This window comes from Hyperolius riggenbachi, chromosome 2, assembly GCF_040937935.1.
Source record: "Hyperolius riggenbachi isolate aHypRig1 chromosome 2, aHypRig1.pri, whole genome shotgun sequence".
Lineage (NCBI taxonomy): Eukaryota > Metazoa > Chordata > Amphibia > Anura > Hyperoliidae > Hyperolius > Hyperolius riggenbachi.
In genome coordinates, this window is record NC_090647.1 from 561,383,432 (window position 1) to 561,407,356 (window position 23,925).

The 23,925-nt window shown below is 51.5% G+C and overlaps 1 protein-coding gene across 1 annotated transcript in view; it reads left to right on the forward strand.

The window, feature by feature from the left end:
* LOC137545164 (uncharacterized) overlaps positions 1-23,925 on the forward strand; it is a 153,555-nt gene that overhangs the window by 78,495 nt on the left and 51,135 nt on the right. The window lies entirely within an intron of this gene.

A 23,925-nucleotide genomic window follows, 5' to 3' on the forward strand; every position in this document is an offset into this window, starting at 1 on the left:
ACCTTGTTTTCAACGTATTGACCAGAGCAGTTTTGACAGTTTAGCTATGTCCCTATTTAATCAGAAATAACTTTATCCCTACTTATGACACAGAAATGAAATATATATTGTTTTTTTCAAGACAAACTAGGCTTTCATTGTATGCCATTTTTTTCCCTCAAACAATTTTGTTTTCTATGAATTTTAATTGGAAAACAAAGAAAAAATAGAAAAACATGTATTTCTCAGTTTTACCAATTCCAGTTTAAAAATAAAAAGTGCTACTGTAGATAAAAAAACACAAATTTTGTTTGGCTATTCTTACTGCTTATCACAAAACTTAGATTATGTTCCTGTCACAATTTATGGTGAAGATATTTGATTCTGAAATAATGCTACAGAGTGTGTTTTTTACTATGAACTGAGAAAATACAAGTATTTTTAATGGTAAAAATCAATCTCATTAGCTCAGGAAACATATATTCCCGTTCACCAATTAGTGCTGCATCAGATAGTACCAAAAATGTGCACAGGAGCAATGCCCAATTCTGCACAGCACTGCTTCTGCTACAAGACGTATATCTACTGACCTGTGGCTTAGATGAAGTCCCAGAGGACGTATATCTACTGACCTGTGGACGAAGTGGTTAAAAAAAGACAGATACCCAAGGAGAGGGAAGGCTCTGGGTCCTATAGAAGCTTCCCGCTCCTCTCAGGTCCCCTTGTTCCAGTGCTGGCCCGCCCGAGTGCTCCTGAAGAAGGGCGGCTCTGTACTGCTCCTGCGCAAGCATGCTCTCTTGCACGCTCACGCCTGTGCAGTAAGGAGCCGCACGTCTTCGGAAGGACACGGCTCCCGAAGGCTTCCAAATACCCTTTCGGCAGGTGATTGAAATAGGGGAACCAGCACAGGATAGAGGGCACCGAGAGAGGAGCCAGAAGGCTCTATATGACCCAGAGCCTTCCCTCTCCTTATGTAAGTATTTGCTTCATTTTTTCATTTTTTTTTTAAAATGAGCTTCCCATTCACTTAAAGGGGGGGGGGGAATCTGCCTACGCATGCTGGGGGGGGCATCTGCCTATATACATAGGGGGGATCTGATTATATGCACGAAAGGGGAGGGGTGAGCTGTCTATGTACACTAAAGGGGATCTGGATGGCTAACCTGTACTTCGGCATCGAGCTAGCTTACCTATACCCGGGCACCTACAGCTGGCTGAATTATACTGGGGGTACCTATACCGTGGGCACTCATATTCACCATCTAAGTGCTGATCCATCTTTGTGTATCAAAAATCATAAATCGAATCAATCACAATTTCTGGCAGAAATCGTGCAATTCAATCTTTTTCTAAAATTGTTCAGGCCTAGCTTGTTGGTAATCACATGAGGGGGCCGGGCTCCTCTTCAGTCACGCGTATGGGCGTTTCTGTGCAGCAAGCCGGAGCCTAGAGTGCAGGCGTGTCTGTGCTTGTGACGGAAGAGAAGGCCAGCCCCGATGTTAATAAAGGTCCCGGGCAGAGGCAGGAAGAGTTAGGAAGGCCCAGGTAACCTCTATGGGATCCAAAGGAATCCCGCTCCATAGGTACGTATGTGTATCTCAAAGTGATGACTGAGGATGTTCTGCAGCCAGCTTCATGCTTTGCTTTGGCTGATGGATTTTTGGATACTGGTGTAGGGTGACATTTTAAAAGTGCGTTGGGACGCTTTAAGGTGTTCAACACATTGCTCGATTTTCCTGGCAGATTCCCGGCAAATTTGATCCTTATGACTGAACCTGCCAGAGATCAATGCTGCAACATGGCCATCTCAACATCATTTCTGTCATTTTCCATCCAAAGTCAATTGAAACTATTGATTAGTGTTGTCCGGATCATGAACGATTCGGATCTTTGATCCGAATCTCTTTTGTGAGTCGAATCATCCGGATCATCAAAATGAACGATTCGGTTCACAACGGGGGCAGGGCCAGGAGCGGCACGCCCCCCTCTCAGCGGGCAGGGGGGCCTGGAAGCAGAGCAGAGATGGATCGCTCTGGGGGAGGGGGGGTAATGTGTGCAAAAAAACATTTCTGCTCTCCCCTCTTCGTCCACCTCCTCCCTTCTCTGTCCACTCCCTTCTCTGTCTGTCCACCCCCTCCCCTTCTCTGTCCACTGCAGGGAAAGTCCTGTCCTGCTAGTCCTTTCACCCCCGAATGCTTCTCTAGTAAAATGATTCGAGATTCGGATCAAAGATCCAGATCTTTTCAATGATCCGATTCGAATCATCTGAATCATTGAAAAGATCCGGACTTCCCATCTCTACTATTGATCCGACAGGCTAGAAAGATCTTGCTTAAAGGGAACCTTAACTGAGAGGGATATGGATGTTTCCTTTTAAACAATACCAGTTGCTTGATATAAAGCAAACGGAGGCGCCAACAGGATAAAATTATACTAAAATTCTTAGAATTGCTTAGGAGGCAGTGGTGGACTTACCTCCCAGAAGCAGACACTAGAACTGTGTGTGGCTGGATGGTGTAATGGTTAAGGGCTCTGCCTCTGACACAGGAGACCAGGGTTCGAATCTCGGCTCTGCCGGTTCAGTAAGCCAGTACCTATTCAGTAGGAGACCTTAGGCAAGTCTCCCTACCACTGCTACTGCCTATAGAGCGCCCCCTAGTGGCTGCAGTTCTGGCGCTTTGAGTCCGCTAGGAGAAAAATGTGATATAAATGTTAGTTGTCTTGTCTAGAACTGTCAGTTTCAAAAACAGATTAAATTTATTGGCATACTCCAAAACAAGGCTGCAACGCGTTTCGCAGGTTTAACCACGCTTCATCAGGCAATAAAAAAGGAGTATATAGCAGCAATAGGTCAGACATACACTCAGCCCCTCTGACCAGTTGCTCGGCAGTCCTACTGATCTCTTTGGCTGACTGCAGCCAGATCACACATCTGAAACAAGCATGCAGTCTGACTTCAGTCTAATCCAGTCTGCGCTCCCCTTCCGCCGCCGGAGGTCTCTGCCCATGCAACTCCGGAGTCCCGCTGTTCGACCACCCACGTGGCTCACCAGGTCTGTGCTTCCCTTCAACCGCTGGAGCGGTCTCTGCTTCAACCGCCAAGCGGTCTCTGCTGCAACAACTCCGGAGTCCCGCCGCTCGGCCACCCCTGCCGCTCATTCGACCACCACCGGAGGGAGAGGTCTCGGCTATCAGCCCATCTCCGTCGGTCTCCCCTGCTGCTGCTGCACCAAGGTCTGCATCCTGCCTGCAATCTGACAGCCGCCTGCCCTCCAAAACAGCCGACACAGCCAGCACCAGCTGCAGACACCCTGGAGCCGCACTGACGAGGTAGCACTCCCAGAGCCTGCACTGACCAGAGGACCAGGCCCGCTGGTAAGCTACAGCTGCTACCCCATGCCCATCCACGGCCCACTGCCCAGTCAGCTCTCACCAGGGACCTAAACTTACCAGCACCCTGAGCTAATCTCCACTCTCTGGAGGACTACATCCCTGCCCACAAGCTCTGCAGGCCCTCTCCATCCCAGTTTGTGAGCCCTCTTGCCCTCCATCGGCACTGTACTCCACCGACACTGTTGGTCCTCCCTGCTGGACGTTTCCCCCGCTGCACACTGGCCTACAAACTCTGCAAGCCCTCCCCACCACACTTTGGGCTCTCTGGCCTTCCCCACCACGCCTTGGGCTCTCCTGCCTCCCACCCGCACGACCTGCCCCCCCCTGTAGTGTGCAGTAGCACCTTGGTACCATGGCCTCGGAGCGGGCACGCTCCCCAACAACCATGCGCATCACCACCTACACAAGAGCAGAGCTACTGTGCTGGGAAGCCTGCAGTGTAGCGACTCATGTCCCTTTGCACGACGCAGTCTGGGCCCACATTGATCTCCTCGCCAGCAAGATCAGGAAACGCCGCCCCAGGGGGTGCAGGGCTGGAGTACAAGTGAGACTTAAGAAAAAGGTCCTGCGTTCACCCATTCCAGCTATCCTCCTGGCAAACGTTCGCTCCCTCCCAAACAAGATAGACAAACTGCTCGTACTACTCAGCAATAATCCCCAAGTGGGCGCAAACACACCAGTCCTGTGCTTCATGGAAACTTGGCTGAATGACAGCATCCCAGACAACTCTCTTTTGCTTCCAGGTTTCAACCTCTTCCGCGCGGACCGTGACAGCGTACTTTCCGGTAAACAGAGAGGCGGAGGCATCTGCTTCTACATTAAAGCTGGCCATACATTGGCCCGATTTGCGCCCGTTTCGACAGCAGATTCGATCACTGGGATCGAATCTGCTGCCAATCGTTCGCGCTAAACGCACCCGCCGATCCGATTTCCTCCCGAAATCGGATCGGTCCGTTGATTGCGCCATGCGGGAAATTACCGTCGATCGCCCGCGGGTAGGGAGCGCGTCGTTAGCGGCGGCCGATCCGATCAAGTATACACTACCTGACGCTGGCTCCCGGGCATCTTCTCCGCGCTGCACCGCTCTGTTCCTGCTTCCATCCCAGCGTACATGAACTTCCTGTGTCACTGCAGTGACCAGGAAGTTCATATAGAGGGCGCTCTATTTGAACTTCCTGGTCACGGAGTGACACAGTGTACGCTGGGATGCGGTGCGGGGTGCAGCGCGGGGAAGAGGACCCGGAGCCAGCTTCAGGTAATGTATACGGTGAAGGGGGGGGACAGGCGGCAGGAGCAGCTCAACAGATTGTGATCAGTTTCAGCCTGAAACCGATTCACAATCTGTTTGCAGTAAAGGCAGCCATACGATCCCTCTCTGATCAGATAGGGATCTGTCAGTTGGTCGATCTAATGGCAAATCGACCAGTGTATGGGTACCTTAAGGATGCTTGGTGCACAAACGCATCCATCCTGGGCAAACTCTGCTCTCCAGATGTTGAGCTCCTTCTTATCAACTGTCCCAGTACTCACCAAGAGAGTTCTCCTCCTATGTTCTTGTTGGAGTATACATTCCTCCCGATGCCAGCACCAAGAATGCCTTGCGAACTCTCAGCGACACCATCTCAGCCTGGGAGACATCTCTGCCCGATTCCCTCTTCATCATCTGCGGCGACTTCAACAGTGCGAACCTCCGCCAAGAGGTGCCTCGCTACAAGCAGCATATTGCGTTCCCCACCAGGAACCAAAACACCCTGGACCACTGTTTCACAGTCCTCAAGGATGCTTACAAACCCACAAGATTGGCTGCTCTAGGAAACTCTGACCACTGCTTAATCCACCTAATACCATCCTACAGAAGACTCCTTGAGACCTCCAAATCGGCCATCAAGACTGTGAGAAAATGGACTGACGAAGCCAAGCTACAGACCTGCTTTGAGTGCACCGACTGGGCGGCCCTGGAGACACCCTGCCTTGAAGAATGGACTGAGAACGTCCCTTCCTACATAGGCTTCTGTGCGGAGCTGTGCATCCCCAAAAAGACTGTCAAGGTCTACCCTAACAACCATCCTGGTTCAACGGCAAGCTACGCCGGCTTTGCAAAGCCAAGGAAACAGCACACAAGTCCGGCACACCAGAGGAATTCAAGACAGCCAGATACACCCTTAAACGGGCACTCAGCGCGGCTAAAAGGGACTACTCCAACAAGCTGCGTCTCAGTCTCAGATCCAACAACTCACGAGAAGTCTGGAATGGTCTCAGGGCTGTCACAAATCTCAAACCGCCTCCCCAACACGTGACCCCAAGGCTCGAACTAGCTGAAAAACTCAATGAGTTTTATTGCAGGTTGGAACGCAAACCCAACCATCCTGGGGTACAGGCGACCACTCCTAGCCCACCTCCCACACCCACCTCCTCTAAATTGGTCCAGGGATTCTCAGTGCCAGTGGCAGCCCAAGAGGCTGATGTACTTAGGCAGCTCTAAAAGCTGAACCCCAGAAAGGCCCCTGGCCCGGACAGAGCGTCTTCTACCTGTTTGAGAACCTGTGCCAGTCAGCTGGTCCCTGTCCTCACCTCCATATTTCACAAATCCCTGACGGAGGGCAAAGTTCCCTCCTGCCTCAAGAGGTCTACCATCATACCAATCCCCAAAAAAACGGGCATTACAGACCTCAACAACTACAGACCTGTTGCCCTAACTTCAACTGTCATGAAGATCTTTGAAAAACTGGTCCTCACCCATCTGAAGGGTTCCACGGACGCTCTCCTGGATCCACTCCAATTTGCATACAGAGCCAACAGATCCACAGAGGATGCCATCAACATTAGCCTGTCCTCCATCATGGAACATCTAGACAGGCCGGACACCTACGCCAGAATCCTCTTCCTGGACTTCAGCTCTGCCTTCAACACTACCTGTCCAAGCATTCTGTATGACAACCTAGTGCAACTTGGAGTTGACCACACTCTGCGCGTGGATCAAGGACTTCCTCACCAACAGGAAGCAACTAGTAAGGCTCGGCAGCTGCTCCTCCCGGGAGAGAACCACAAATACGGGCGCCCCCCAAGGATGTGTTCTGTCCCCGATTCTGTTCTCTCTGTACACAAACCGCTGCATCTCAACCACAGACTGCGTCAAGGTTATTAAATTTGCGCACGACACCACTATCCTTGGCCTCATCAGCGGTGGGGATGAGCACGCCTACCGGAGCGAGATTGAGCGTATCTGCAACTGGTGCAAGCGCAACAAGCTTGTCCTAAACGCTGCAAAGACTGTTGAGATGATTGTAGACTTCAGGAAGCGCCCTCCACCTCTCAATCCTGTCCTCATCGAAGGCTCTGAGGTTGCCAAAGTATCTAGCGTTCGGTTCTTGGGTACAACTATCACCAACGACTTGAGATTGGGAGAAAACATCACCAAATGCCAAAAGAAAGCCCAGCAAAGGCTGTTCTTTCTGAGACAACTGAAGAAGTTCGGCATGCCCAAGGAGCTGATCCAGGGATGCTCAGCAGAGTTCGAATATTCGAGTAGCTCGAATATTCGAGCTCTTTTTCAGCTATTCGAGCTCGAATAGCTGCAGCTATTCGAATGGGCTATTCGAGTGAACTTGAATAGCCCACTCACTATTCGAGCTATTCGGGCAAACGGCGCTATTCGAGCTCGAATACCGAGCTCGAATAGAGTCATAGCCCAGATTGATGTCCTTAGAGCCAATCAGAGGGCTCCCAGGCCCTCTGACGGCAGCCAATCACAGAGGGGGACCCTGGCCAGCCCCTACCCTATAAATAGCGGCCGCCATGTTCCGTTTTTCCGTCCTTGCCTGACTTTGTACAGAGAGAGATCTGCTCCTTTGTGCTTTGGCTTAGCAAGTGCTCTATAGTGGTCAACTACCTAGCGTTTTTGCTCACATACACCTGCTCTATACACCTATATTGTTGTTAGTTAGATAGACATTGTATTTTAGTTAGTAGCTTGTGTGTTACATAGAGACAGGCAGCTGCTGCAGGCAAGCTTACACAGCTTTAGGCCTCAGGGCCTTGCCTGTGTGGGCAGCTGTCCTCCTGTCCTCTGTTAGTTTATTTCTCATCTATACCAGTGTTTCTGCTGTTTATTCTACCCTGTCTTGTTCTTTACTTACTGATTGATTATTGTATTTTGTATACTGTACTAGGGACACTCACTGTTACTGTTCATAGCTCCTGCGTGTGTGTGTGCGTGCACTGTCTGTGTACAGTACACACTCTATTCCCTTCTACTGAATCATCTGATTACTACTGCATCTGATTATTGTATTTTCTAGTTAGTGTACTAGCGGACACACTCACTGTTCACTGTTCACAACTTCACACTTACTGATTACTGAATTATTGTATTTTGTATTAGCACTGTACTAGTAATCACTTAGCGATCTAATCACTTAGTGATTAGTGTCACCTCACCCACCAACCCACTCCATTAAAGTACCCCACTTTTTCACCCGCCCTTTTAAAAAACTTTTTTGTTTACGCCCAAAACATCTAAGATGTCTGGAAGTGGCAGCCAGCGCGGTTTGGGCAAGGGGAAGGGCAGCAAGGGAATCAAGAGGAGAGGGAGCAGCATTGTGGCAAGCCGTGGCCGCGCCACCATGCACAGTTCCACAGCAGCAGCAGCTGCATCAGTGGCTAACATTCCGCCTATAGCCACTGGCCGTGGACGCCTTGGGCGCCGCCCAGCAGGAGCAACTCACGCTGCAGAGACACAGCAGCAGCAGCAGCATGTAGCACCTGCTCCTATTTTCCTCCAGCCGGGTCGGAAACGTCCCATTGAGGAAAAGGATGCAGCCACTGTGGTGCAAGTGATGACGGAGGATGAGCAGCCCGCCATCAGCTCTGCATCCGAGGCCTCCACCCTCACCACCACCACCCCTGTTCGCAGCAGCCGCCCAGCAGGGCCTGGGGAGGAGGCCAGTTCACCGTCAGTTGGCGATCTGTCATTAAGCAGTCTTTTGACCCCAGGCATCATGAGTCAATTGTCTGCTGTTGTTGGCGATTTGGAGGAGGAGATGCTGATGGGCACTTTGGGGGAGGAGGGATTGGACAGCAAGACTGTGGCGACAGTCAAGCAGCCCATCCATGCATCAGGAGAGGAGTTTGGGGGGTCATCATCCCAGCAGGACATGTTTCAGGAGGGGGAGGATGATGATGACGTGGTGACAGACAAAGACTGGGTGCCGCCACCACCAGCACCTGGGGATGTCATCATCAGCAGCTCTGAGGAGGAGGAGGAGGATGCGCTTGTGGGCCTTGCAAGGAGGCGCACCATTGCAAGCATTGGCAGCAGTAGGCAGGTCCCACAGCCTGCTGGTGTCTCAGGCTCAGCAGCAGCATCTGCCAGTACCACCACCAGCAGCACCCAAGCCCCCCCCCCCCCCCCATGCCCACAGTTGACAGCAAGTACGCCACTTGCAACCACTGTCAGCGGAAGTTGAGCAAAGGTGCAGACCCCTTAAAGTTCAGCACCAGCTCTCTGATCAACCATCTTGCTGCTAAACATTTCCACCAGCATGAGGAGTTCCAGAGGCTGAAGGCATCTGGTGCTGGCAGTGGCACCACACCCATCACTGCACAGCCTTCAGCAGCAGCAGCAGCAACAGCAGCCACCCGCCCTCCTGCTCCTCCAGCAGCACCAGCAGGAGTGAGGAAACGCCCTGCTCCTCCCCCCTCTGCAACTCCTGCCGCCGACACTGAGGCCTGTTCTGGCAGCCAGTCCTCAGTGGCCTCCTCTGCTGTCTCCGCTGGTTCCCGTGCTAGCAAAAGGCAACGCCAGAGCCTTTTGAGCGAGTCCTTCCAGGGGGTGGTTAGGGCTCTGCCTCCCAGCAGCCGTCGCGTGCGTCAGCTGAACGGCTTGCTGGCACGGGCCATGTGCTCCCAACTCCTGCCGTACACGCTCGTGCAGGAGGGGAGCGACATGCGTGCGCTGCTTGCTTGTGCAGCCCCAGACTGGCAGCTCCCCAGCAGACACTTCTTCGCCCGCCAGGTCATGCCTGCACTGCACCGCTTTGTCATGGCCAATGTGGAGCGAGGGCTGGAGCACGCGGTTGGTGAAAGGGTCCACGTCACCATGGACTCCTGGAGCAGCCACTTCGGGACAGGCCGCTACCTGTCCTTCACTGTCCACTGGGTCAGCTTGGTGGAAGGGGGTGAGGATGGGAGAGCAGCAGCAACACAGTGGGTGGTGCCACCCCGCAGGGTCAGGGGAACTGCAGCAGGTTCCTCCGATCCTCTGCCATCCTCCGGCACACCTGGCCAAACCCCCCGCCTCAGCAGCAGCGTGAAGCCACGCCACTGCCAAACGCTGCTGCAGTTGGTCAGCCTTGGGAAGACCAAACTGACGGCAACCCATGTGTTGGCCAAACTCCAGGAGCAGGAGAGGATTTGGCTGACCCCCAGAGGCCTCAGAGTCGGAGAGGTGGTGGCCGACAATGGGGCCAATCTGGTTGCCGCGATCGACGGGAAACCTGACCCACATCCCCTGTCTTGCCCACGTGCTGAACCTGGTGGTGCAGAAGTTCTTGCGCACCTACCAGGGGATGGGCGAACTGCTGGAAACGGCAAGGAATGTTGTGCGTCACTTCCGGCGCTCGCCTGCAGCCTCTGCGAGCCTGGAAGACGTGCAAAAGGAGCTGGAGCTGCCACGCCATCGGCTGATCCTTGACGTTCCAACTCGCTGGAACTCCACCCTGGCGATGTTGGAGCATCTGGTTGAACAGAAGCACGCTGTCAACCAGTACCTTGCCCTGGCCACTGTGTCCGCCGCTCAGAAAAGGGACAAGACCAGCAACATCCCGTCCATCGTCCCCGATGACGACTGGGGGCACATGCAGCAGGTGTGCTTAGTGCTGGCTCCCTTTCTGCAGGCCACCAACATGGTGAGCAGGGACCATGCTATGGTGTGCGAGTGGGTGCCCCTGGTTTGTCTGCTGAACAGGGCCCTCGATGCTTTGCTGGAACAGGGAGCGGCAGCCTTGGCCCAGCAGGAGCGGCATGCAGCTGCACAGTCCACCTCTGAGGGGGAGGAGGAGGAGGACTTGGTGGAGGTCCCTGACCTTGCTGCTGATGAGGGGGATCAGCACAGTGCAGCTGAGTTGGTGCGGGGGTGGAGAGAGGATGAGGCGGCAGAGGAGGAGGATGAGGAGGACAGCACTGCCGTCGATGTGCCAGCAGACGTGGCCCGCGTCTTCCCAATGGCAGCGCACATGCTGCCGTGACTGCGCAAGGACCCCAGGGTGATCCAGATGAAGCAGAGGGAGGACATCTGGATCAGCATGATGTTGGACCGGCGCCTCAAGGGGAAGTTGAGCCAGTTCCTGCCTCCTGCAGGAGGAGACCCAGCGCAACAAATAAGGAGCTTGCAGCAGGCCCTTATTGAGCGCTTGGAGGAAGCCTTCCCCCAGCCTTCCACCCCCACTGTCCAGCCAGCACAGAGGCAGCAGCAGGTGCCTGCATCCAGCAGCAAGCGCCCCACAGACCTGCTGTCTCTCAGCAACGAGCTCTACAGGACTGTAGAGGCTCCAGCAGTGACTAGAGAGGAGGTGCATGCAGCAGCATCCTCCACCGGTCACAGCCAGCGCCTGACCCGCATGGTGGCTGACTACATGGGGTCCTACAGCGGGCTTGACAGCGATGCCCCTGTTGATCCCATGGAGTATTGGGTCAAGCGCCTGGAGATCTGGAGCGAGCTGGTGCAGTACGCCCTGGAAGTGCTGTCCTGCCCCCCTTCCAGCGTGCTGTCCGAGCGCTGCTTCAGTACAGCTGGTGGCGTGGTCACCGAGAAACGCTCACGTCTGTCTCACAAGTCTGTGTACAGACTGACGTTTCTCAAGATGAACCAGGCGTGGGTGGAAGGAGAGTTCCTGGCCCCTGTTGTCGGCGAGAGGGGGACATGAACTGGCTGCCGGAACCATTGTTAATATGCCTTACCACCCTTTACCACCTCCTGGCTCCTGCTCACTACTAAGTCAGCCTGGTTCAGTTTGACTATTACGTCGCCTGTAGTAGCCACACATTTTACACCTCCAGTGGGCTGCTGTGTACTGCCCTTCTGCTGTCTGTCTGTGTTTCCCACTGCCAGGGTACACAGATTTTACCTTCTGCTGCCACTCTGCCACCAGCTATTACGTCCAACAATAGCTATATGTGTAATTTGCTGTCAAAAAAAAAAAAAAAGTAAACCATTAAAAAAAAAATAGTTTTAATTTTTCTGAGGTGCCCGGGTTGAAAACTGTGTTGTCTCAGTTGTGTATTGGACACGATGTGGGCTGCACGACCGCTGTCTGGGACCTCATTGTTGTGTTTATTTACAGCCCTGGTATCACCGCTAGGTACCACAGCCTATTATGTCTCGCTGCCTGCCTCATTGACTGCCTGCTGCCACACAATCATCATCCTCCTCCTGCTGCTGCTCTTGCTGAATTTACCTCCTGCTGTCTGTGTGTTTCCACTGCCAGGGAGCACATACAATGGCGCTTCCACCATGCGCCACCAGCTATTACGCTCAAAAATAGCTGCATTTCTTTAAAAAAAAAAAAAAAGGAGGAGGAGGAGCTCGAATTTCGAGATCGAATAATAAAAAGGGGTATCCGAGCATCCCTGCTGATGACGAGCTTCTACACGGCTACAGTCGAGTCCATCCTCTGCTCCTCTATCATCGTATGGTATGCAGGCGCAGGGCCGGTCTTAGGTTTCACAGCGCCCTGAGCGTAACCAGATTTTGGTGCCCCCCCCCCCCCCCCCCCCATTCATCCTAGGCAGATCCCCCCCTTAATCAGTTGCTGTCAGTTATAACTGAAAGAAAACTGATTTTCAAAGTAAGTCCCATGTTTTCCTATGGCACCTTTCACACTTAGCGCGTTTTAACTGAAATCTTTTTCACAATGCACTGCTATGGAAAAATGCGTACTAACGCACACCAACTGATTAAGTGTAAAAGGACCCTTAGTGTTCCCCTTTTAGCGTACGGAGGTTGGGGATGGGGAACCTTACTTTTTTGCGGGTCTTCTCTTCTTCTGTCTGTCATACAGACAGTTTTGTATTGCAATCTGCAGACTCAGTGCCAGTTTAGCTGGGATGGATTCTGGGAGCAGAAGAGAAGATGGCCAGGACTCATCACTCAGGACAGGAGGACAGGGCAGGGTGACACAAGTGCTGCCAGGAGCGCAGCTAGAAATCATGGGGCCCCATAGCAAAATTTAGATTCCCCCCCCCCAAAAAAAAATGATTAGGCACCTTTGTGTCCCCACTCCCTGCACCAGTTTCAGATAGCCAGAGGTGCCACATGTATTAGGTAGCCCCCCAGTATTAGTTAGCTAGTGTGCTCCCCTGCCCCCAAGTTAGTACAGGTAGCCAGTGTGCTTTCCTCCCTCCCCCCACCTATTAGTATAGGTGGCCAGTGTTCCCATGCAGTGGAGATTTATTTACCTGTGTCATCTCTGCTGAGATGTGCACAGAAGATCGTTGGATAGTCTCCGGTGCAGTGAGTGAGAGGAGGATGTGTGCGGAGAGGGGGTGGGGCAGCAGCACTCAGCCCAGCCAGCATCACACACTGTGTTCCAGGACATCTCTCTGTGGCTGTGCTGCTACTCTGGTCTGCCCAGTGAGAAGTCTGGTGACGTTCTTCTAATGCATGCAGACTCGGAATGCAGCACACACAGGCACACGCAGCAACAGTATACCGCACCCGGCCAATACGAAAGTTGTTTAGCTGAACTGCCAGTGCCAGCATGCATGCTCTTTACAATGCGCCCTTCGCTCTGTGCATGGGCGTCCGCACATACGGCACAACCGGGCATCTGCCCGAGCCTGGCCGCCCGCTGCCCATACCCCCTGGCCGCGTGCCCGTGCAGCCAGCAGGAGGGGAACAGCGCAGAGAAGAGAGAGAGCTATGGGCACAGTGGGGAAGGGCGGACGTCTCCCCCCCCCCCCCCCTTCCCTCACCTTAGGGGGCTCTCTCTCCCTCGCTGTCCCCTCCGGAATGAAGTGTGCAGCGGCTGGCAGCGGGCGGAACTTACCTCGTCTCGCTCCTGCGCCGGAAGTTCTGGTGCCGCACTCTGGTCTGGATCAGACCAGAGTAGTGGCTAATCCATCCGGCGCGTGCGACGAGAGGAGGTAAGTTCCGCCCGCTCTCAGCCGCTGCACACTTCATTCCGGACTCCGGAGGGGAGAGCGAGAGAGGGAGGGAGAGCCCCCTAAGGTGAGTGCCCATAGCTCTCCCTCTTCTCTGCGCTGCTCCCCTCCTCCTGCACACATGGCCACTTTTTCTGGGGACATATCCCCCTGGCTACATATACTGGGACATATTTCCATGGCTACATATACTGGGACATATACCCCTGCCTACATATACTGGGACATATACCCCTGCCTACATATACTGGGACATATACCCCTGCCTACATATACTGGGACATGTTATAAACTGTTCTTATCACCTTGCTTCGACACCATCGTCTCACAGACTGTGAGATCACTTGACTCTCCACACAGCAAACAGGAGATAGACTTCCTCAGGCTTTTTCAATGTTCACGTTATTTATTCAGGAAACAGGAATACAGATAGATACATTCATCATATCCTAGCCATGCCAATCTTCATGTTGCGTTACAAGCTCATGAGTAGACTCCCTCTTGAAGTCAATCAGGTACCTTCTTCCTAACTACGTTACACTAAACTACATATGTACAGCATACATTATATCAGATTACAGAAAGGACGAACATGCTTAGGTCCCAGTCGGCCTTGCGAGCTAGTGCAGAAGGAAGAAGCAGAAGTGAGTTCTCCATTGCTTGCTCCAGCTTTAATACCGACTAGGAAAGAGTTAAATATGACATCATCTTCGCCACCCCCTATATCAGTCTATTGGTGGACCCACTCGTGGTGTCATCATACCCGCCTACTCAATAATCAATGAGGCACTTGACCCAGATGCGGGAATGTGAATGTTTAGTAAATATGGCCAATGTTTACTGTTCCTGTCCTGTAAGTGGAGGTCAGAGTAAACCGATGGCCTTCTCTTAGGAACATGTTCTCAGTATCTGCGTGTATCTTCTGCTACACGCAGACCCTGAGATGCCTCTGTCTATTTTAAAGGCATACACTGCGGACAAGCCTTTTACATAAAACTCAGGCCAAGTAACTGAGGCCTACTTAAATTATAACAATCCCCCCTAAAACGGCTTGACCCGCAGATCCCAGCGTCTGAACCTCCCAGTACCTGGTTTCTTTCTTGTATGTTTCACTTTTCGATGTTCGTGCTCACACAACTTCTCTGCTCTAGGCGGTTACCCCTGGAAGAGAGAGAGCAAGACCTCTTGGTCTTCCTGTAACCAGGCTCTCTGGGGAAGCCCTACTTCTAAGTCCCTCAATACCACATGCTCAGCATTTGCGTCACTTGCGTATCACTCACAAACTTGCATGACCACAGAAAAGTGAAACTCGTTTGGTTGTTACAAAACGGAGCAGTGCCAGGTGCCTTCTAAAAGAGCGCCTTTATACAATCAGCTCCTAGGTACTACTAAACCTATACCCGTAACCCTGTAGATCCCTTAATTTAAACTATTGGTTCCGGAGATTGTTTGAGGCACCAATCTCTGGACCGGTTAATTTATTTTACGTAATTTTAACCCGCAACCTCACCTGGATAACGATGCCTAAAGTTGTCATCCCCATCCAGACGACCAGTGGGTGTAGAAAGAACTTTGGAACTGCAGATGCCCCGTCCGAGTGTCCCTGGAACATCACCGGAACCTTTGTCCACCAGGGCAGACTGGAACTCACCTGCTCATTTCTGTGTTCTACCTCGTTAAGATCACCTGTATCATGGTGAAATCTTACCTCTAACTTAGTGTACTGTTTGTTTAACCTTTGTAACAAAATGTGGTCGTCTTGGATCAAAACCTGTTCCCCTTTGTCCCATGTCGTGTTCTCTTTCAGGACGGGAACTACCCGTGAAACTTTGACCTGTAGCGTTCTCTTAACAATTTGAGAAACAACGTCATCAAGCCTGGATGACAGGATCCATATGGGATCTCCACTCACACAATATGTTCCTCTTGGAAACTCCCCCTTATCGGAACAATTATGAGAATATACCTTGAATGTATCATTAGAACTTATGTTAAAAAACCAAACCTTTCCTTCCGCCACCGGAACTATTGGTTGGGCTTCAGGGTGGATCTTTTGAATGGTAGCCTCGCATTCTGCGTTATTGAGCCTGCAGGCTTCTTCACTAAATTTGGCTTGCCCCGGCCAACGCAGATACTTCTGCAAGAATTGCCCGCATGAGGACAACTCTACTTGCTTCACCTCCCCGTCTAGCACCAAAAAAAGTTGACCTCTCAGGTCCGGGTGTAAGACCCGGGTTGAGGTGGGAACTAAGGAAGTGGCGGTGCCTAAAGGAATGTTGCACCGTTTCCATTTGTTCACCCAAACATCTCAAAGCTGCCATGCAAAAGATCCTTCTCCAGAAAAATTAATATACCTCCCCTTGTCCAATCTCTCGCTGACAAAATATGTCCCCAGCTGTCCTGATTGGACCTCTTCCCCCCTTACGTCCTGAGGCACAATATGTACCTGAGGTCGGGAAGACTGTACTCTCTGCAATCTTTCGATTAAGAGTACCTCTTCACTTACCCAACTCTCATGAGGATAAGCTGTTGCCTATGGACTGTGTAATATCGTCCCCTGTTGTGACCCGTGTGGTGTGAATGGGGTTCCCTGTGTGGGCTTTCCCTCCCCCGGGACCGCTCTCCCCACCCTCTTTGTCACCTGGAAATGTGGCTTGATCTCGATTTTTACTTCTTGTTTTGAGAACCTCCCACCCTTGGCTTTCCAGCCTTTACGTGTGTATAGTTGTTTCAGAGGCACTCTCTGTTGGTAACTCCAGAGTGTGATGTTGTCCCCTGCGTCTCTCTGGTAAGAGAATTGACGCCTCCTGCTCGTTCCTCTCCAATCTGGAACCATCTCACTCTGCATAACCAAGACAAGGTACCCCTGAATCACACACTCCACCTTTTGCATGTACCCATTGTACTGCAATGTACCTTTTACCAAACCTTTGGATCGGTGCATTGATTCTGGGAGTGTGACATTCAATAGCAGATTTACACTGCCATTAAATTCCCACTGCCCGCACACTTGACCCTTCAGACCTTTCACCCACATTGTGCCATGAAATTTGCTTTCTCCTGGCACAAGTGCTCTTTTCCTCCGTCCCTGCATGGTCCATCTGTGCCAAGCGGAGGGAGGTGTGAAAGGATTAGTACCTTTGTCACCAAACATTAACATGCTTGGGCCTTGCATTCTCATTAACCCCTTATTATACATGAGAATGTCCTCTCTTCGTTCTCCTAGGACGAAATGGCAACCTAGGATCACCATCAGCACGGTACTCCTCATTATAAAAGCACCACCTTGGGAAAGAAAAACATTAGCAATTTGCACTATGCTTTGCTCAGACAGTTTTTTTAGACGTTTTCCGATCTCAGGAACCTCGGTTTTTAGTCTCTTTCCCATTTCAGGAATCTCGTGTTTTAGTCTCTTTCCAATTTCAGGAATCTCGTGTTTTAGTCTCTTTCCAATCTCAGGAATCTCGCTGTTCTCCAAGCTTAGATTGGCATCTGGAACCTTTCGCGTATCCGACTGACATCTCCAGCTTTGCTGCCAGCACGGCATCTGTCTCAAATCCATATTGCCAAACACCTGAAATCGAAATACAAACAAATCAATTCTTATTAATGATTTGGGATTCGCCCTGCGGCTTGTACTCTTTACACTTTAAATTGATCAATATATATCGTAATTGATCTCGTTGCTTTATGGTTCTCCTGAACTCTGTTTACTCTTATTGGTAGATTGGAGTTAAACTTCACCCCCCTACCTCAGTACTATCCTCAGTACTTACCTGTTTAAAATATGCTCCCGCGGACTTCACCTATGGAAGCTCGCTTCACCTTTGGAAGCTCTCACCCCATTGCAGCTCACTCCACATCCCCCCTTATCTGTCCATGCGCGGCCGTCGCATGCACAGATTACGGATGCCACACCTGATGCTGCTTTGCAGGTGAGCCTGCAATGCTCTTACTCATTATCGCATTTACTTATCTAGAACTTCATCGCGATACCAGCTCTGCTAGAAGTTCTGTGTGTTGTACCCTCTGACCAATGTTTGCCGTGCCACCACCTAAACTACCAAAAAAAAACTGGCTGCCTCCCTGTAGGAAGGAGCACTTTGCGCTTAAACTACACAGGGTGCAGGGCTAAGCATACCAGCGTCACATGCCTGTATGCAGATCCCTGAATGCCCACATGGAAGGTAGTCACATGGCAAACAGCGTACTGATACACTGTCACTCTGTAAACGGCAATTCTATCATCTGTATAATTGCCCCATGAACTGTTGTCAGTCCTTGTTCTTTGTGCTACAATTGATAGGAGCTGGAAAAAACATATTTGACCAATCAGTGGACGAAAAAAAACGCACACAAAACAGCTCCAGCCCAGCATAGACCTCTCAGTCCAGCTCTGGCCCTATTCACGACAAAACCGGAAAAAAACGTTACCGCTCTGCAGAAGCGGCGACGGAAACCCGTGTTGGTCAACTCCCTTTTTTCCACCTCCGGCACCCCCTTGATGCACTGTCCCCCCCTATACTCTATTGGGAACTCATGCTGCACCACCCATTAAGGTGCCCCACTTACAGGAATCCTCCCATAAGCAACACAGTACAGACCCATTTCTGATCTGCACTGCTACGTGTGTCCCTGCACCTAGCTGGGAAACACTTCCTATTCTGGCATTCCTGTCCATGGACCCAGGGAAAATCTCTGGGGAAATACTTTGAGCAGTGGCGTAGCTACAAACCTCTGGGCCCCGATGCGGAATCTGGATGTGGGCCCCCCCCCCCCCCCCCCACAGCAACAACAGCCCTCCTCCCCCGGCAACACCCGACGCACACACATATCCGAATCCCTATAGCCAGCTATAGGTCCCCCCAGTATAGGTAGCCAGGCATAGGTACGCCAGTATAGTTGCCCCCGGTATAGGTTAGCCAGGTAGGTGCCTCCAGCATAGGTAGCCAGAACAGTTGCCCCCAGTATAGGTTAGATAGGCAGGCGCCGCCAGTATAAGTAAGATAGATAGGTGCCCCCAGTACAGGTTAGCTAGGTGGGTGCCTCTAATATAGGTAGCCAGAATAGTTGCCCCCAGCATAGGTTAGATAGGTAGGTGCCCCCAGTATAGGTTAGTTAGGTAGGTGCCTCCAATATAGGTAGCCAGTATAGTTGCCACCTGTATAGGCTAGCTAGGTGCCCCGAATACAGGTTAGACAAGTAAGTGCCCCCAGGTTAGATTAGGTAGCTGCCCCCCAGTATAGGTTAGATGAGGTAGGTGCCCCCAGTATTGGTTAGGTTAGGTAGCTGCCCCCCAGGATAGATTAGGTAGCTTTCCCCCAGGATAGGTTAGATTATGTAGCTGCCCCCAGGATAGGTTAGAGTAGGTAGCTGCCCCCCAGGATAGGTTAGGTAGGTAGCTGGCCCCCCAGGATAGGTTAGGTAGGTAGCTGGCCCCCCAGGATAGGTTAGGTAGGTAGCTGCCCCCCCAGGATAGGTTAGGTAGGTAGCTGGCCCCCCAGGATAGGTTAGGTAGGTAGCTGGCCCCCCAGGATAGGTTAGGTAGGTAGCTGCCCCCCCAGGATAGGTTAGGTAGGTAGCTGGCCCCCCAGGATAGGTTAGGTAGGTAGCTGGCCCCCCAGGATAGGTTAGGTAGGTAGCTGGCCCCCCAGGATAGGTTAGGTAGGTAGCTGGCCCCCCAGGATAGGTTAGGTAGGTAGCTGGCCCCCCAGGATAGGTTAGGTAGGTAGCTGCCCCCCCAGGATAGGTTAGGTAGGTAGCTGCCCCCCAGGATAGGTTAGGTAGGTAGCTGGCCCCCCAGGATAGGTTAGGTAGGTAGCTGCCCCCCCCCCAGGATAGGTTAGGTAGGTAGCTGGCCCCCCAGGATAGGTTAGGTAGGTAGCTGGCCCCCCAGGATAGGTTAGGTAGGTAGCTGGCCCCCCAGGATAGGTTAGGTAGGTAGCTGGCCCCTCAGGATAGGTTAGGTAGGTAGCTGCCCCCCACCCGGCTGTACTGTACAGGCTGCGGAGTGCGGAGAGTGATGTCTCAGTCAGTCACTCACCACCGCAGTAGATTAGAGGCCAGCCAGCACCAGGGGGGAGAGAGCGAGTGACGTCATTAGTCACAGACAGTGACATGAGTCATCTCGCCAGACGCTCCGCCGGCCGCCGCTAATGACTGCTGTGCTGTTGTCACTGCTGTGACTGTCTCTGCTGCTGACGCTGGGGAGGAGGGAGAGAGGGGGAGAGGGAGAGAATCTGCTGCACTCTGCTCTGCCGGAGCCGGCGCTGCCGCAATTAGTAAGGAATGGATGCCGGCGGCCCGGCAGCACACACCATTAGATTATGCAAACAGGGAGGGGGGGCCCGGCGGCCGGGCCCCCCCTCAAGGCTTCAGGTGGCGGGCCCCGTCGCCAATGCGACCTCTGCGACCTCTATTGCTACGCCCCTGACTTTGAGAACCGAGACACACAGGAGACTGTCTCTGTATTTCTACCCCCCTTCCTTTCAGCTGCTCTGCCCGGAGCCGCGAGCACAGCCTGACGTGACGTGGATCCCCCAGCCCCTCCTCCCCCCTGCCATGACGTGTGGGAGCCATGACTCACGGGGGCGGGCTCTCTCCACTGCCGCCATTTTGAGTCCTGGATTGCCAGCTGAGATGGCTGCTCCCATAGCAGCCTCTCGTTCCTATAGACCTAGGAGAGAACAAAATCAAATAGAACATACATTTTTTTTTATGCCTAGTCACACACAGCCTCCATCCACAGTGCACAAAAATCAGCCTCAGCATTCCTTCACGTCTCAGCTGTAATCCGAACTGCAATCAGACATACGGATCCCCAGAGACGTAGGAATCTTTCTCACTCTATCACAGACATAACTAAGAACCGCCCGAGCGAGCTATACGACTCCAAACCACTGTAACTGTTTTAACTGTTAACATCCCAGCTCGAACTTCAACACAATACAGACATTGAAAAAACATGTTAGCAGCAGCACCGACTGGAAATGCGAGAAACGTGCAGAACATCTCACAAACAGAAAGACACTCGCTTTCCTCTTCTATCCCCTCTCTCCCCCCCATCCAGCCCCAACAGACTGAAGCACCGCTGGCTTATCTCCTCCTGCGGGGGACCCCCCCCCCCCCCCTTTTTCCCAGCCTCTGTAGAGACGGGGAGAGAAGAGAAGAGAAAAAAAACTTCTTGCCAGCACAAACATGCCTGAGACAAATGCAGAGATAACCACTCCGTAAATATACAACACAGGAAGCTTGAATCTGAAGAAAAAAAAAACCAAGCACATAAACCAGACTCCCCCCTCCCACCATGCATGGGAGAGATGAGAAGCCCGCAGCCACCATGCTGCACTTAACACAGAATGTACACATTAACACATTATAACAACGTAAACAAACTTGCCTGAGCAGCAGATTCTTCGCAATTCACCAGCATTCCGCAACTTTTCCCACGAAACCTCTGTGGACACCGGATCGTCAGTGGGGGGCATCCACCTTCCCCCACAGCGGATCAATCTCCAGCGGCAGTTGCGAGCAGCCGTAGCCTCGGAGAGTTCCTTCTGACCCAGGTTTTTAGGCTTGTAACTGTGTGCACATGCAGTTACAGTGTAACGTCCAAGAGTTTCGCCGCTGATTTTTCGAATCGCTGCCGTGTGCTTGGCTCCCGCACACTTCCCACACCACTTATCAGTATCAGCTTGATAAGCTTTACCGTCTGCGTCCGTCTATTCCGCTTGTCTTGCTGTGGAATAACTTGAAAACTTCTTTTTCGGCCCCGGCCCGTCTGCCTGTTTTGCTAAACAGGGAAGGGTTTAACGGCACCACTGTTATAAACTGTTCTTATCACCTTGCTTCGACACCATCGTCTCACAGACTGTGAGATCACTTGACTCTCCACACAGCAAACAGGAGATAGACTTCCTCAGGCTTTTTCAATGTTCACGTTATTTATTCAGGAAACAGGAATACAGATAGATACATTCATCATATCCTAGCCATGCCAATCTTCATGTTGCGTTACAAGCTCATGAGTAGACTCCCTCTTGAAGTCAATCAGGTACCTTCTTCCTAACTACGTTACACTAAACTACATATGTACAGCATACATTATATCAGATTACAGAAAGGACGAACATGCTTAGGTCCCAGTCGGCCTTGCGAGCTAGTGCAGAAGGAAGAAGCAGAAGTGAGTTCTCCATTGCTTGCTCCAGCTTTAATACCGACTAGGAAAGAGTTAAATATGACATCATCTTCGCCACCCCCTATATCAGTCTATTGGTGGACCCACTCGTGGTGTCATCATACCCGCCTACTCAATTAATAATCAATGAGGCACTTGACCCAGATGCGGGAATGTGAATGTTTAGTAAATATGGCCAATGTTTACTGTTCCTGTCCTGTAAGTGGAGGTCAGAGTAAACCGATGGCCTTCTCTTAGGAACATGTTCTCAGTATCTGCGTGTATCTTCTGCTACACGCAGACCCTAAGATGCCTCTGTCTATTTTAAAGGCATACACTGCGGACAAGCCTTTTACATAAAACTCAGGCCAAGTAACTGAGGCCTACTTAAATTATAACAGGACATATACCCCTGCTTACATATACTGGGACATATACCCCTGCCTACATATACTGGGACATATACCCCCTGCCTACATATACTGGGACATATACACCTGCCTACATATACTGGGACATATCCCCCTGGCTACATATACTGGGACATATCCCCCTGGCTACATATACTGGGACATATCCCCCTGGCTACATATACTGGGACATATCCCCCTGGCTACATATACTGGGACATATACCCCCTGCCTACATATACTGGGACATATACCCCTGCCTACATATACTGGGACATATACCCCTGCCTACATATACTGGGACATATCCCCCTGGCTACATATACTGGGACATATCCCCTGGCTACATATACTGGGACATATACCCCTGCCTACATATACTGGGACATATCCCCCTGGCTACATATACTGGGACATATACCCCCTGCCTACATATACTGGGACATATCCCCCTGGCTACATATACTGGGACATATACCCCCTGCCTACATATACTAGGACATATACCCCCTGCCTACATATACTGGGACATATCCCCCTGCCTACATATACTGGGACATATCCCCCTGGCTACATATACTGGGACATATCCCCCTGCCTACATATACTGGGACATATACCCCTGCCTACATATACTGGGACATATACCCCTGCCTACATATACTGGGGACATATACCCCTGCCTACATATACTGGGCACATATACCCCTGGCTACCTGTTCTGGGGACATCTCTACCCCTGGCTACCAGTTCTGGGGACATCTATACTGCTGGCCACCTATTCTGGGGACACCTATAGACCTGGGGCTACCTATTTTTGGGCAACCACTGCTGTCAGATTAAGTGTATTTTGGGGAACTGCTGCCAGGTGAGAGGTGTCTACATATTAAGGGGGCATTCTGCCTATTTATGTGAAAAGCTGTCTATTTATGTGCCTCATGACTGCTGAATTTGTCTTGTTGCGGGCCTCATGGTTACTGACTTTGTCTTGTTGGGGGCCTCATGATTTGTTGGGGGCCTCAAGATTGCTGAATTTGTCTTGTTGGGGGCCTCATGATTGCTGAATTTGTCTTGTTGGGGGCCTCATGATTGCTGAATTTGTCTTGTTGGGGGCCTCATGATTGCTGAGTTGGTCATGTTGGGGGCCTCATGATTGCTGAATGTCTTGATGGGGGGGGGCCTCATGATTGCTGAATTTGTCTTGTTGGGGATCACATGATTGCTAACTGCGAGACTATGGAAAAAGCTGAATCATCATCATATGAGACAATAGCATTAAACCTACTTTTTCCGCTTTTTAAAACAGAAAATGAAACTGGGAGGTTCTAAAAAAATGAATAATTTTTTTCAGGAGTACGATGGATGAAATTGTTTATCTTCACAGTTTATTTTCAACTTAATTTTCCATAATATTCATGTATGAGTTAAAACGTTTGTATTTAGTTTAAATTGCTGTTGGCACTTTGTGATAGTAAAGTGACTTTGCAGTTTGGACACTCGACCTCCAAAAGGTTCGCCACCACTGTCCTAATCTAATGTCCCACCATTGCTTAGTTCATGTAAACTTGTCTCCACCCACGACCACACCCACATTCTGGTTCATGACCACACCCATTTCGTGGCGCGGCGCGCTATGCGCGCCGCATGGCGTAGCCAACCCAAATTTGCGTCGCGCCGCGCTACGCGCGCCGCCCCGCTTTTTTGCTCCCCACTTTTTGCCCCCCCCCTGGAAAATTTTCTGCGGACGCCCATGGCTCTGTGGTGCCCTTTATGCGGCCATGCCCAAATCCGGCCATGCCCGGGCCCCCC